This window comes from Pipistrellus hanaki (assembly GCF_964339955.1).
Source record: "Pipistrellus hanaki genome assembly, chromosome: 13".
Lineage (NCBI taxonomy): Eukaryota > Metazoa > Chordata > Mammalia > Chiroptera > Vespertilionidae > Pipistrellus > Pipistrellus hanaki.
Window position 1 is genome coordinate 28,855,193 of NC_140515.1, and position 15,544 is coordinate 28,870,736.

Genomic DNA, 15,544 nt, shown 5'->3' on the forward strand with positions numbered 1-15,544 from the left:
TATACTGGCTGTAGTTTCTATCTTTTCATATTAGAAATACAAAAAAGGGAAAGATTTTATATTCATGACCCACTACTTTTATGTCTTATATGAATAACAGCATAGTTTTTGCAAATTCTAATTGGAAAGGTGCAGAATTTTAAAAGAAAAAATTATAATTTTGTGTAGGTTAGACTGTGCGGAAAATTGAATCTGGATATTGGGTCTATTAAGGCCCTGTTGATAAGGCTTTTGGCGGTAGACTCTGTTTTGTCTTTAGGGAATGTACAACTATTCTAGGATCCGTGAGCCTTTCGTAAGAGCCAAGGCTGTGTGTCCTAAGACCTTCAGCACTTTTACTCAGTAATATGGTCTCTGGGTCTTCCTTTTAAAAATCAGCTTCACGCCGGAACCGGTTTGGCTCAGTGGATAGAGCGTCGGCCTGCGGACTGAAGGGTCCCAGGTTCCATTCCGGTCAAGGGCATGTACCTTGGTTGCGGGCACATCCCCAGTGGGGAGTGTGCAAGAGGCAGCTGATCGATGAATCTCTCTCATCGATGTTTCTAACTCTCTATCCCTCTCTCTTCTTCTCTGTAAAAAATGAATAAAATATATATTTTTAAAAATCAGCTTTGCTGAGACTGGTTTGGCTCAGTGGATAGAGCGTCGGACTGCGGACTGAAGGGTCCCGGGGTTCGATTCCGGTCAAGGGCATGTACCTTGGTTGCGGGCACATCCCCAGCTGGGGGTGTGCAAGAGGCAGCTGATCCATGATTCTCTTTCATCGATGTTTCTGACTCTCTATCCCTCTCTCTTCCTCTCTGTAAAAAATCAATAAAATATATTTTAAAAAATAATAAAAAAAAAATCAGCTTCACGTGGGATGTGCTGTATCTACTATTCCTAGTGGTTGTGACACATCGCTGTACTTTCTCTTAGACCAGGGGTCTGCAACCTTTAAGACATAAAGAGCCACTTGGACCCGTTTCCAAAGGAAAAAAAAAACTGGGAACCGCAAAACCATTGCGACATTTAAAACAAATATAACACTGCATATATTGTTTCTTACCTTAATGCTATATACCGGATCGTGCAGTTAGCTGTCAATCTGAAGAAAAAAAGGACTTTTTCACTTAACAATGTAAAATATATTTTTGCAAATTAATAGCTAGTTAAAATATTTAATTTACCTGGTTAATGGGATTTTTGCTCCTGAACCTCAGTGCACAGTGTCAGCACATCAGGGCTGTAAGACGTTACCTTCATTTTCACACAGGCTTGCAAGTTGTCGGAGCCGCGGTAAAGCTTCAAAAGAGCCGCATGCGGCTCTGGAGCCGTAGGTTGCCGACACCTGCCTTAGACTTAACAGCCACGTGCCATCCAGAATGAGATTATATTTTAATAAATATCGTCGCAATGTATAACTTTGATCAAACATCTATCTTTTGAGGTTATTAATCCTTTTTAAGATAAGGTTTTCTTAAGTCATACAATAAGATAGTGTCATTATTAATATGATGTAAAAGATGGATAAGATACATAACCGTAGCTCATGATTAATGTCAGAACTCATAAGGTAGGTGAAATGAATCTACTATATGTCTCCACGGAAGGATTCTACAGCCCTGCATGATTTACAAGTCAGTAGCTGTTGGTTACTTGTAGAGGATACAAAACCAAGCTGAGGGAAAGCAAACATTCAGAATGAAATCCAACAGAAAAAAAAAATTTATTTTACTTGTACACTTTGGCCACCTGGTTGTCTGAAAAATTTGAATATTGCATGTGTATTAAAAATCTCCTTTCTTTTTAATTGTTTAGATTTGAAAAGAGCCAATTCTAAACCACAGATATACAAGAAGGCCATTTTCTCCAATAAGAGTCATCTTTTAACAGTAAGTAAACTCAGAATTTATTATACTAAATGATCTAAATAATACCTTTTTATTTTAAAATAACATGAAAAGTCTTCATAGTATTTTGTTGTAAAATTTCTTAGAGAGCTTTTATTTTGACTATCAGAATACTTTCTGCTTTATAATTTACCAGTCAATTGAGGGAGAGCACTGAAATTTATTTGTCTAAGACAAAACAAAGATAAGAAAGTGACATAGAAGTTGACAAATAACTCATATCCTTAGAAATAAGTCTCAAGTACAAGTATATTATTTTAGGTTCCTGTGATACTTATATTTAAATAAAGATAAAAATTAAAATATTTTGCCTGGTTCCCTATAGGCCATGCAACCATGATTTTTGGTCACAAAGAAGAAAGTATCCAATATTCAGGACTCCAGTTCCAGCTCCCAAAGGTCAAAGCTGGAATAATTTGAACAATAAAATATATAACTATTGAACTAGATTATAGCTCTCTCATGTAAAATATATATATTCATGATTCCATCTTGATAAATAAATGCTGAACAAATACAGAAATGGAAAGAAAACTTTTCCTTACAGAGGAATTTAAATTAGTAAACATAAAAGGGATAAGGGAAATAGAAAATTGCCACTTAAGAACCACAGTAATAATTGCTACAGGCAAGATGAGTACTAAAATTGGTTAAAGTTAAGGTTAAACCGAGTATGTGCATAACCTCAAAGTATCTCCCCCCAAATATCTATTAATTACAAAGGGAAAAATAGTGTCTTTATAGTGGGGAGTCCTGGCAGACACCACCTTAACCAAGTGATCAAGGTTAATATTGTATTAATAAGATATATTGACCTTTGAAAAGGGCACATCATGACTTTGTTATTCTTCTAAAAAAAATCCATAACCTCATCCTAGCTGGTTTGACTCAGGTTCAATTCTGGTCAAGAGCATGTACCTTGGTTGTGGGCACATCCCCAGTGTGGGGTGTGCAGGAGGCATCTGATTGATGTTTCTCTCTTATCGATGTTTCTAACTGTCTATCCCTCTCTCTTCCTCTCTGTAAAAAATCAATAATATATATATATAGATAGATAGATAGATTTTAATTCTTTAAAAATAAAGTTGGAGTCACTAAATAATAATTCTTAAATTATATTTTCACTGATTTATAGAGTGAGTTTCTGTTTGTTTACAAATCTTAGAACAGGGAGAAGCAGGGGCATTGTTTTCCTCAAGAGTATCCTTTGAGCTGTGTTTCTTAATCTTTTCCATACACTGCCGTCCTTACCCCCACAAGTTTGTTCTCCACTTAATACCTCAGCCAGTTACTTCTGGTCTCCTGGAAAAACCTATGAGTGGGGAAATTCCACAAGGCTCTGCCTCCTTGGGAACCACCTCTTAGCAAAGTTTTTAGTTGATGATAAGCAGGGTCTGATTTGAACGTTTAAACCCAAACTGTGAAAGTATTTAGATCTCATTAATAACCTCTTGATCCACCAGTCTTCACTACCCAAGACAGCATTTGAAGAAGAACTTGGAATTAGTAGTCTTATATTTAAATAGTGAAGATGAGAGAATGTCATATTAACTTTTAGGTAAAATGTCTGCAAATTCAGTGAATACAAGTAGTACTGAGAGAACTTTGGTTCTTTAAGGAAATCAATAGCAACATTAAGTTTACTTAGAAAATCAGTTTAAGTTTAGAAAAACCTAAAGCCATTTTAAATCCAAAGACCAAGCTCTTGAAAGATGAAGTAAGTGGCAAGTATGTACTTTGGCATCTGAAAATTAGTACTATTTGGTTTGAATTTTAAGTGTTTGGGTATGAAAAATGAAATGCTAAGTATTAGGAATTCTCCCCTAGATTTTTTTTGCCAGTCTCTTGTGCTCAACCAGTTTAGTAAATCACACTATTTCATAGATTGTAGGTGAAACAAGAACCACAGAAGTTGTACCTAGAGTAGTCAAATTCATAGAGACAGAAAGTAGAACGGTGGCTATCAGGAGTGAGTTGGGGAGTTAATGTTTGATGAATGAATATAGTTTGGGAAGATGAAAAAGTTCTGGAGCTGTATGGTGGTGATGGTTACAAAACATTGGGAATGTACTTAATGCCACAGAACTCGTACATTTAAAAATGATTAAGATAGTAAATTTTTGTTACGTATATTTTACCACATTTTTTAGAGTAAAAAAGAAACAACAGGAGTCTTCAGCAGTTACATTTCGCTTCTTTGCTAGGGTGGCCAGCTATGAGGAGAATCTCTGCCTGTGGACATTTATCTTTAGGAATATATATATATAATTTTAAATCTAGAGATGATTTCCCGGACATCATTTTCCAATTGGCAGTTTAAATGGCTCCTATATCATAAATTGTGCAAATAAAAAGAAACCTGGTACACAGGAAACAGTAGAGCTGGGGTGGTTGGGAGAGTTATTTGTGGAGTTAATTTATAACTAAGACAAATGAATCTATAAAAAGAAGAAAAATCCCTTAAGAATATGTTAACTGATGGTAAGGGAGAAAAAAAGAGTTTAGATAAAAGATATCTGAACTTGTTTGGTCCCAGTGACTTTATGGCTGAAGAATTCAATTATAGGTGTACTGGGTGGAGCAAATCACTATTCTGTAAATTACTAATAGGACACAACGATCTTTATCATTTTCTGTATGTGCTTGCATGCAAAGTTCAGTCTTGCTCTCTGTAAATGGACTCTCAGCCTACCTATACTGCTATGTACAAATTCAGGGCTTCAGGATTAGAACATAGATAACTTTTAAAACCTTGGAAGCAGGGAGGTGATACATTTAGAAATAAGATTAGAAACTAGAACAAAATGACTTTGCTTTTGAATTTTGGCCATTGGATTTGTCTCATTTTACATTAAATTCCTTTAAGACATTTTTATTACTGAAAACTTGTGAAAATATTTTTTAAATTAAAAAACCACACTTAATCACATATAAACTACTACTTCTTAAAATCAAAAGACCAATCTCTTGTACAGGCCGGTATGTACTTTGGCATCTGAAAATGAGTATTTGGTCTGAATTTTAAGTGTTTAGGCATGAAAAATGAAATGCTAAGTGGCTTTAAGTGATTTAAACTACTTCTGCTTAGCTTCTTACAGTTCTTGTTAACATGTTTACACTTTTTTACTTACTGACAATTACAGTACATGTAGCATTTTTGCTTCTTTCACTGTTAGATCATTTAAATTTTTGTGTCCTCTTGGCTTTCAAATTTGTCATAATGGCAACATAATATTTCATCTTAGTGATATCACATAATTTACTAAGCCAGTTTTAGGTAGTTTTAGTTTTTTATTACTATACGATTACTATTTAGTCTAATATCATTACATATAGTGAATATCTTCATGCACATATTTCACTTTTTAAAAAATTATTTTCATTAGCTAAATTGCTGAAAGAGAAGTTTCTATGTCAAAGAGTTCAAGCAACTATATTACTCTTGCATTATTCGTTTGTATGACATTTCAAATTAGTCTGAGGATATATTAGTAGTAAAATGAATAAAAACTTATTTCCAAAGCATCCATGATTCCTATTTATTTAAATATATCATTTTTTTTAGCCAAGGATTTGTATGTTTTCCAGTGAGATGAAAGTAGAGAGGAGTTTCACCAATTACTTAGATATCAGAAAAATAAGGATTTTTGATGGTTTGGGGGTTTGGTAAAAAAACAAGCAAACTTACTTAATTGCAAGGAAGTTGTAGATTGTTTCCTAAGGTTGTGTCAAATTTAAGTAAAATGTAAAGACTGCTGCGGGTGTCTCATGGCCTTTAGGTCCACACTTGCTGGTTGTTAGAAAGGAATGTCTGCTTTAAGAATACGGCTTAAACAAAATAGGATGTCCAGAACAGTATATACAATCCATTTTTTAAAAAATATTAAATTAAGTGTTTTAATTTGTGATTTAAATATTTGAGGGGAATATTGATTTTAGAATAAAGAAAAAACAGAAAATTTGAAGATACAAAATTATGTGGTTAGATGTATTACAATAAGTAGGAAAAGATTATGGGTAATTGTCATTTTTTTAAATTCTAAACTTTCATTTGGGGATTAAGTAACAGTTAATGACATGAAATAGAAATAACAGCTTTAGTACAGTGTATTGTATTTTTAAATATTAAGAAATGTAATAACAATGAAGATCATTTCAAAGAAGGAAATTATCTATAATCTTAACATCCTTACCTGAACTATTCTAATTTCTACAAGTTACCTTCCAGTTCTGAATACCTATATACACACACATATTTTTATGAGTCTATGTAGTGTTTGAGAAAGTGAATACATTGCTATCCCTGACCCTCAATGTCTATAAAATTAAGGGATTCGACCAACAACCTCTAATCTCTTAGTGACTTCTACTCTTTTAAATATTTTTCAAATCTCTTTCGATTCAAAAATAAAGTTTTAAAACATAACTGTGTCTAAACTACCTAATATTTTCGGGGAAAAATTATAATTCCATCACAATGGGCAATATCCTTACTTTAAAATATCATTCACAATTATAAAATGTAGAGGATTAATCCCTAAAAATTAAGCCTAAGAGAAAAATTTCTGTGATATAGAAATTATGAATTAGCAGTTTGTTGAACTGTAGAATGCAAGGTAGGGGGAGAGGTTTGATTATTTAAGATTTTTGAGTAATAATTTAAATAAAGTAGTGTTCTCAAAGTAGTAATTTTAATAAAGCCTAATGTACTAGTATGTCTGATAAGAGGATACAAAAAATTCTGGTGATTACTTAATTTTCATTTATATCTCACACTTTCATTCTCATAAGAAAAAAAAATTTAAATCCTTTCATAATTTCTTAATTTTAATTGTTTTCATTAACTAGCACTATGTAAAATTATTGATTTTGGCACCTACTTAGACTAGTTAGAAAAATGTGCATATTTTCATTATCCCCCCTTCCACAATTTTGTTTGCATTTAAAAAAATATTTTATTGATTTTTTTTTTTTTTTAACAGAGAGGAAGGTAGAGGGATAGAGAGTTAGAAACATTGATGAGAGAGAAACATTGATCAGCTGCCTCCTGTACACCTCCTACTGGGGATGTGCCTGCAACCAAGGTACATGCCCTTGACAGAAATACACCCTTCATTCCACAGGCCGATGCTTTATCCACTGAGCCAAACCAGTTAGGGCTTGTTTGCATTTTTAAAAAATTGCTAATAATGAGCTCTATAATCCTAGCTATAGCATGCCTAATTCTTTGAATATCTCCAATAACTCCTGTTACAAATATAATGTGCATAAATTCTAACACTATATCATATAGTATGAGATTAATAATTGAACGCCACTATTATTCCATGCAACATAAGTGAAGCAACTATGATCTCTTTCATGTTATTTTAGTTTTTTTCTCTTTACCTTCATGAATTCCTTGTCTTTCAGTCCAGATCCTGTGATCTGAAATCATTTAAATTATTAAAAGTTTTATATTTTTAACCTTTTATACTTCCAGTAGACAGGATATGGGAAATTTAGTGACGTAAATTCTTTAATAATCTCTAAAAGTCATAAGACTTGTTAGCTGTGACTAGAAACAATTAGGAATAAATTTCAGGGAAATGCCATAATGGCATAACTTTTGTTTTCTTTTATTAGTAAGCCACATGGCTTTCCTCTCAAACCCAATGAATACGTACTGTGTTCTTAAGATTTTAGTTTCATCAGCATCATAGAAATATATGTTTCCCTAAGTTTACTCACTATAATTTGTGATTACTATTTTTCTTATCTGTGAAGGAAGTACAACAGCTCCCACTGGGGAAATACCATGTTAAGTCAATCCTAAAATAAGAAATCTAAGGGAAAGGTCACATCCTAATAACTTGTGCAAATCTAAATTCCCATGGAGCTTTAAAATTATTTTGTAGGGGTAGAGTATTAACAACGTGTTGTTGAACCTCTTCCAGATAGTGTCGTAAAATTGAGAGCACTTTTGTGTACAGAAGTAACCACTGAAATATAAATACATTTGACAAGATCTAATTTTTTTTAGCAATCTATTTTGAAAAAATCAGAGAAATATGCCATGACTAATAAACCACAAAATATTATTTTTTTGTTACTTTCACTGGAAATATCAGGAGTATTACTCAAGAAATATTATAATAATTGTCAATTTCCTTATCTGTTAAGATATTTATTGTGAGAATCAAAGATGAAATATACAAAGGGTATAGAAAAAATTTTACAGATTTATATATCTTTAAGGGATTATTACAATAATTGCCTTTAATTTTTATCTTTTCTAAATGAAGACATCAAAATATACATAGGACAAGTAATTTATTCTCTCGCACACAAGCTGAAAGTCACCAGTATACCCTTACAGTATTCTACTCACTGATCAATCCAAGCCATTCTTTTCTTTTTAAAACATATTCTTATTGCCCTGGCTGAGTTGCCTTAGTGGATAGAACATCAGCCTGCGGACCAAAGGGCTCCCGGTTTGATTCCGGTCAGGGGCACGTGCTAGGGTTGGGGCCTCGATCCCCAGAGGGGGACATACAGGAGACAGCCAATCAGTGATTCTCATCATTGATGTTTCTATCTCTCTCTCCCTCTCCCTTCATCTCTGAAATTAAAAAATATAATATATATATATAATTTATTCATTCATTCATTCATTTATTCATTTATTATCTATAAGAGGCCCAGTGCATGAATTCATGAACAGGAGGGGCCTGGCTGGCCTGGCCCTGATCTGCGCAGATTAGGGCCAGTTCTGTCAGGAGGAGGAGAGGGTGGGAGGTTGGCTGGCCAGCCTGACCCGATTGGGGCCCAATCAGGACCGGGCTGGGTGAGGGGAATGGGCCACGAACAATTGGCCAGTAGGCCCTGCTTCCTATTGGGTAGAGGGAGGGCCGATTCGGGGTGGGGCTGGCTATGGGAGGGGTTGTGGGTGGTAGGCGGGCCAGCCCCACCCCAAATGGGGTGAGGGGGCCTATTGAGGGCCAGCAGCTGGGGGGAAAGGCTGCGGAAGGTTGGCTGGCTGGCCCCACCCCCAAATTGGGCTGTTTGCTGGCCTCAGTGGGTGTCATAGCGACCAGTCATTCCGATCATTACAACGTTTCTATCTCTGGCTTTTTATATATATAGATTTATTTATTTATTGCTTTAGAAAATATACATCTTTATTCCTTAGACTCTACTTTGTTATTATCAATTAAAGCAGTGCTGAATTGTTTTTTGCCTTATTGACCTACTGCTATTAATTTTCTTAATGGTGATTATATGTTTTGAGTACTTCAAGGATTATAAAATATACCTGGGTAGCTTCCTATTGAGACACAGTCTGTAGCAAGCCATTTTTGTAGCAAGCCAAAAATTAGATATTTGTGCATTTAGTTACTTCAGTTTCACAATATCGTACTTACACACAATAAGAAATTTAATTTGCTTAAATTCTTACCTCTGTGGCAAGTTCAAAGGATTTCTGCAACTATACAATATCTTATTCAGGAAAAACATTAAATTCCTTCATTGTATATGTTAGTTCATTTTTTAAATTTTCTTTTATGCACCAACATGAAAAGGGTGGAATGTAATAGATCTATATCGAACCACATATTCACCAGAGAAAGTGCTAAGCGGAAGCAATCACACTTTTAAAGATGTAACGCCTCTGTGTCTGACAAATAAACCAACTTCCTTTACGTTCCACTCTTGTTGAAGAGTAACTGACCTGGGATGCATGGTGGCTAGAATGTGATGGAGTGACTTGACTTTCCTTAGTAATACATGAAAGTTAAAAAAAAGTGTTGCCCACTTGTGTTCTCAATTTATGTTCTAACTGTTTTTACCAGACTTTGGAATAAAAGTAATAACAACAGGAAGAATTTAAGACAAGTAAATTATTTGTACACTTCTGATCTTTGGTGCCAAAAGTGGTGGGGGAAAATATCTTTTTATATATGTACCTACTAACTGCTGCTACTATAAATTTGTGTGTGTTTTTTAACCGGTTTAGTTCCACTGGGGTGTGTGTGTGTGTGTGTGTGTTTTAGTTCAGATTTTCTGTATTCCTCATTTGAGTTATTAGAGATTGTCCTCTGACTCAGCAGTCTACCATTTTCAGTTTGTCCTCCCAGTTGGCAGTTATCTTTCTAAAACACACTATGTTTACATTTCACCCCTCTTTCAGGGAGCATTGGAGACTTTGTGGTCAGTCTCAATCTATTTACGATCACAAATATTATGGTTAAGCCAAGCCAGACTGCTCATTGTTCCTCTCACAGCATTGGGGTTCATGACTGGAATGTGCCAATCATCATATATTGTTGTTGATTTTTATAGTTTATGGAGTGAGCTTCTTAAGAACACAGACTGTTTTCTGGGTATCCCTAGTACTTAATATAATTTCTGGCAAGTATTATGAAAGTAATAAAACTATAAATGCTATTGAAATTAAATGATTCAGATATACTTTTATTTCTACTAATTAAGCATAGTATTATTAGCAACCTTGCCTAAATATTATTTTAAATTTACCAACTAAAGATACAAAGCCTGGTACAAAATTGAATTATATTAAGAGTTTCCATGAAATACTAATATGTATTTAAAATTTTGTAAATTTAACCTTTGCATGGGCTTTTTATCAAATGTTGAAAATGAATCCATAAAAGCATATAGGTACCTTATCAGCTACTTCTTCCATAGCTTTAGGATGACAAATATTCAGTTTAGGGACTGATTATGGCTTTTCAACTTCCTATAGCTTTTGAAGCAGGGTTTGTAAGTCAAGTAAAGGGCTATAATAGTTATTTAAACTGAGATTTCTTTTGCTCCTATTTATATAAGTTATTTATTAAATAAATACGTATTGAGCTACTTTTATATATCCAGCAGTGTTCTAGACAAAGTAGAATTATGAGATATTCTTGATCACAGTCTTGTCTCAAAGACAAAGATAATATACACACCACATGAAAGAATTAAATAATAAAGCAGGGCAATGTGTCACTGAGGAAAAATATGTAGTAAAAGTTCATGGAAGACACACAATGAAGAGCTAGAATAGTCAGCAGTTGTTTGATGAGTGGCTGTACCTGAGCTGAACCCTGGAAGTAAAGATATGAATACATGAGAAAGAAGAAGTTTCAAACATGAGGAACATTATGGGGAAAGAATTTCAAGATATGGACGGACATATTGTATTCTATTGTACAATCAGTGGCACAATAACATAAGGAGAGGACAAGGGCTAACTTTGAATACAAGGTCCATGTGGAATGTGGACCTTGTCCAGGAGGCATTGGAGAGCTTGAAGAGTTGGGGGAAGGGAAGTGGTATGATAGAAGCAGCTCTGTTTGGAATGGGCAAGTGAAAGAGGTATTTTGATAACTTATTTGGTGACTGAATAAAACAAAGAGGGTGAAAGAAGAAGAAAAATGAACTTTTGGTCGATGTAAAATGATAGAGGATTTTAAAAGAAATAATAAAGAAAAAAAAAGACATATGGAAGAGAGACTCTTTTTGGAGAAGGAAGATGAATTTTATTTCAGACTTGTTGAATTTGAAATGAAGGTGGAATGTCTCAGTAGAAATATCCCAGAGAGATGTGAAGATATGGGACCACATCTTGATTCAGAGGTCAGAGCTAGACATATTGATTTGGGCCCACTTAGCATAGAATAAAGAATGTGTTGAAAGCTGAAGTCTTAAGAAACAACACAAAGGTAAAGTTTAAAAGAGGAAGATAGATCTATTTTTAATATTTCGAGGAACCTCCATATTTTATTCCATAGTGGCTGAACCAATTTATATTTCCACCAACAGTGCACAAGGGTTCCCTTTTCCCACATCCTTGTTATCTATTGTCTTCTTTTAAAAAAATGTATCTATAGCCAAAACCGGTTTGGCTCAGTGGTAGAGCATCGGTCTGCGGACTGAAAGGTCCCGGGTTCGATTCCGGTCAAGGGCATGTACCTTGGTTGTGGGCGCATCCCTGGTAGGGGGTGTGCAAGAGGCAGCTGGTCGATGTTTCTCTCTCATCGATGTTTCTAGCTCTCTAACCCTCTCCTCCTCTCTGTAAAAAATCAATAAAATATATTTTTTTAAAAAATAGGTTTAAAAAAAATGTATCTTTGTTGTTGAAAGTATTACAGATGCCCCTCCCTTTCTGCCCCTATTGACCACTCTTCTCCCCACTCCCATCCCCTCACCAGGCCTTCACTTGTTATCTCTTATCTTCTTACTCATAGGCATCCTAACACGTGTTAGGTGATAACTCATTGTGGTTTTTATTTGCATTTTCCTAATGATTAGTGATTTGCTACTTTACATGTACCTGTTGGCCATTGGATGTCTTCTTTGGGAAAATGTCATTTAGTTCCTCTATTTTTTAAATGGATTTTTTTTGGAGGGTGGGGAGTGATGTTGTTATTGAGTTGTATGAGTTCTTTATGTGTTTTGGATATTAACCCCTTATTCAATAGATACTTTGCAAAAACTATCTTATTCTGTAGGTTGCCTTTACATTTTGTTAATTGTTTCTTTTAGTGGTTGGAATACTTGAGTTCTAGTATCTTAGCAAGTTTTATAATTATAATACGATCTACAGGCCCGATGCATGAAATTCGTGCAAGAGTAAACCTTCCTTCCCCCTGCTGCTGGCTGCCAGCACCAGCTTCCCTCTGGCACCCAGGACATGGGCTTCCCTCTGGCACCTGGGACCCGGGCTTTCCTCAGAGCCCCAGCTTCATCCGGAACGTTGTCCGGAAGGACATCCAGTCCAATTAGTACATTATATTTTTATTATTATTATAAGATTTACCATATTGTGCATTAGATCTTTAGGACTTATTTATTACCTGTTGAAAGTTTGTACGTACACTTAAACAGCATTTGTCCTGTCCCCTTATCCCTGGTAATGACCGTTTACTCTGTTTTTACAAATTTGACTTTTTAATTTTATTTCTTTACTAAAGGCCCAGTGCACAAAATTCATGCACGGGTAGGGTCCCTAAGCGGCTGCTGGCTACCAGCCAGGGGCTCCCCTTCCCCAGCTGCCAGTTGCTGGGCAGGGCCTTCCTTCATTCCACACCACACTCTGGTGGTCAGCACATGTCATAGTGAGCGATCAAACTCCCAGTCGGTCAAACTCCCAAGGGGACACTTTGTATATTAGGCATATATATATTTATTTGTTTGTTTGTTTTACAAGTTTGGCTTTTTTAGATTTCACATATAACTGAGATAATAAAGTACTTGACGTTCTCTTTTGAGTTATCTCACTTAGCCTGCTGTGTTCAAGGTTCATCATGTTGTTTTAAATGGCAGGATGTCCTTCTTTTTTATGGCTAAATAATGTTCCATTGTGTGTTTAGATATGTATACCACATCTTCTTTGTTTGTCTGTCAAAAGGTTGTTTCCAGTGCATATCCTGTTTTCATTTCCTTTGGATATATACCCAGAGTGGAATTTCTCGATCATATGATGGAAATGATAATTATGCAATATGATTGAGGGACTAAATATGTTATGGTGGCAACTATATTATCCTATATAATAAAAACCTAATATGTTAAGTGTCCAGTTGGCAGGTCGGCCATTCAACCAATCAAAGAGTGATATACAAATGATATGCTAAGACCACTCAACTGGTCGCTATGACGTACACTGACCACCAGGGGGCAGACAGTCAACCGGTTGACCAGTCACTATGACGTGCCCTGACTTCCAGGGGGCAGATGCTCCAACCGATAGGTTAGCTTGCTGCTGGGGTCTGCCTGATGAGAGATAAATATTGATTAAATGAAAGTTAAATCACAAAATAAAATGTCACCAATAAAGAAGCTTCGAATACAGTAGTACTCTTCCCATTCTTTTTCTCCTCTTTAATCTCTCATCTCAGTCTTTTTCATGACAATTCAGGGACATGTTAATTGTGTGGTTAGTCACTTTTCATGTAGTGCCTTGTTTTTATATAACTTTAATTGTTGTGTTTTTTTTTAATTTGGTTGCAATATTGATTTTCTTTATAAAAAGGGAACTAAATTTGGGAAATTAATGGACATTTAATTGGAAATCCTAGGAATTTTCAAAAATATATATTGTAGTAACTTAAAATTTATAGTATTCTAGTTTCCCATCTATTTTTAATTTGAATATTTCCGAGCATATTTCCTTTATGAAAAGGAATTGTGTTTTTTATTACGGGGGGGAAATGATTTAGAAAAAAACCCCACAGAAATCTGTTTATGAACAAATTTAGTGATGCTGGTATAAGAAAAAATAAAACCACAAAGTCCTTCCAAATTTAGTAACACTTCCCATCTTAAACACATGATTTCAGTTGTTTCTGGGCTAGCTAAAGGTTACAAAATGTCACCACAATACCATTTACTTCCTTATAGGTTCTTGGTACCTCCCCCATACCCCTAAATATGGTAGAAGGAGTTGTAAAAAAAAAAACCTGTAGGATGACAATATAGTTTATTACACTTTTAGTTAGAAGTATTCTGCCAAAATGAGCTGAGAATTAGAGGAAGTAGATTTAAATTTACAACAGTCTAGTAATACAGAATATACTTTTTCCAGACCATCATCAAACAACAAGCCAATTTATAACTTTAATGCTTCATACAATGAAAAAATTACAGCTGTAATCAACAAAGACACCTCTGGTTAGTGCTCTTCAATGGGGAAATTAACTGCAGGAATATATTTCCAAATACATGTTTTTGTACACTCTATATTACTTCCCAAATATTATCAATTTTCCCTCTTGCTATTCGGGGAGTCACTGATTCTTCTCATCTTTCTGATGAGGAATTAGAGCCGGAGTTGACATTTTACTGTTAGCCTACTTTATCTTCAGTGATCTGCCATTGGAAGATGTCTTTGTTTCTCTTTCATTACCACGCGTCAACTTGTAGATTGTCTTCTCTTTCCCTGAAGTAGAGAGAATATTTTTTTTTTTAACATGGGATACATGGAATTGCAGTTTTTAATAAGTGGCTGTTTGATTGTTAGATAAAAAATAAAATATTGGGCAGGACAAACAAGTATGCAAAAGCTGAATGTTCAGTGAAAACAGCAGTTATTCTGGGTTTTGAGTCCAGCCAGTAGCATGTCTTAGGGAATCAGCCATCCTGTGAAAATATGAACTTGAAGGTGAATGATTTTATACTTGTCCCTTAAAAGTTCATTCAATTTTAAGTATTTGTCTATTTTTTTTCAAAATATGCACTTCATAGAATTATTTTTTTAAAGTGACAAATTTACTATGATATACATACATATAAGTTATGTCAAAATAGGTTATTTTGTAATTTAAAATGAGAGGTAGGGTGAAAAAAATCAAGTGGTAAAAAAAGGAAGCTGATTGTTTAGTCCAATTTGCTTCTTCCTCTTCGGGCTGCTGCTGATTTTATTTTAGCTATTCTGTTAGCCTGACCATAGGCGGTGTCACAATCCTTTTACAATCGTCTGCACTTAAAAAGTTAGAACCACCTATAAATCAGCAGTCTGAGTGGAATCTTGGCAGATGAGGTCTCAGTCAGGAAACAAGCATTTTGTTTATATTTAGATAATTTGAGAGCCTGGCCTCTGGGCATTTGGTACTGAGTCCAATAAAGAGAAGCCTGAAGAACAGAAGATTTATTATGAATAGATGTCA

The 15,544-nt window shown here is 34.8% G+C and overlaps 1 protein-coding gene across 2 annotated transcripts in view; it reads left to right on the forward strand.

Moving 5' to 3' along the window:
- Nucleotides 1-15,544, forward strand: part of PPARG (peroxisome proliferator activated receptor gamma) — a 135,673-nt gene that overhangs the window by 24,336 nt on the left and 95,793 nt on the right. For both annotated transcript variants that reach the window (XM_084902603.1, XM_084902602.1), the window contains one exon: nucleotides 1,801-1,874. The gene's annotated coding sequence lies outside the window, so the exon portion shown is untranslated. The remainder of the gene's footprint in view (nucleotides 1-1,800; nucleotides 1,875-15,544) is intronic.